The following is a 1,182-nucleotide window of genomic DNA, read 5'->3' on the forward strand; positions in this document are numbered from 1 at the left end:
AGGAGGTGCTACGCAGACCTCTGGGCACGCGTGATCGCGAGGTCTGGGGACGGCTGCTGTGATCGTCCATTGCCTTGTCCAGGAGTGGACACCGCGTGCGGCTGCTCTGTGTGGCCTGCCCAGGCCGAGCTCCCCCTCCCCCGGCTCATCCTGTGGGGGATGGAGGAGGGGGATGTGGCCCAGGGTGTGAAGATGCGGGATCAGAAGGGAACTGACGTGGGACGATGACGGCAGACCCGCAGTGCGGCCTCCGCAGGGTGGCTGAGAGGGTTGTGTGCCTGATGGCACGTGGTGGGCTCCCCTCTGGGCTGACTCTGCCGGGCACACGACATGCCAGACGGCTCTGGAGGGCCGAGGCTCTGCTGGAGAGGGTAAGACACTTCCTGAAGCTCCCGCGGCCAGCACCGAGCCGGGCCTCTGTTCCTGCGGCTACACAGCACCCGGCTGTCCTCCAGGACGCTTGCTCACAGCCCTCTTACACCTGGTGACCGGAAATGGACGAAACACCCAGGCGTTCCCCAACTCAGATTTCACTGGAGCGAATGCTTCCCTCCATCCGATTATACTCTAGTGAACAGGACAATGCATGTAAACCCCACGGAGACGGTCCAGTTCTGAAGTCGTGTCGTAATGACACCTGGACGTGGTTCCGTAGTGCAGGATGTGGCTCCATACTGTAGCGGTGAGCATGTCCACTTTACACGCAGAAGGTCCTGGGTTCACGCCCCACGAGCCATGGTCCGTGGTCTACGGCCACGCCACCCTGAACAAGCCCGATGTCTGATCGTGGAAGCTAAGCAGGGTCGGGCCTGGTTAACACTTGGATGGGAGACCACCTAGGAAGAGCAGGTGCTGTGGGCATAAGAAACAAACAAACAAACAACAGCAAAAAGGTCGTGATGACACCAGCAAGGCCACCCGAGGCAGCTTTACCTTCTGCGTCACTGTCACCGCCAGCCCCACTGGCCCAGGGGACTTTCCATCCCTGCCCGTGCGCCCCGCCCGCGCCCGCCCCGCGCCCCGCCCTCGCCCGGCCCGTTTTTCAGCCTGAGCCGAGACTCTGGTCTGTCTTGACTCCGTGTCGCACGAGTCACGTTTCCCCGCCGTTCGAAATCTGTTGAAATCTGTTTGAATTTCGGCTTCGCCGTCCTCCATGAGCCGCCACTCTCTTCTTCATCTTCG

Source organism: Pteropus medius, unplaced genomic scaffold (assembly GCF_902729225.1).
Source record: "Pteropus medius unplaced genomic scaffold, Ma_sr-lr_union100, whole genome shotgun sequence".
Taxonomy (NCBI): domain Eukaryota; kingdom Metazoa; phylum Chordata; class Mammalia; order Chiroptera; family Pteropodidae; genus Pteropus; species Pteropus medius.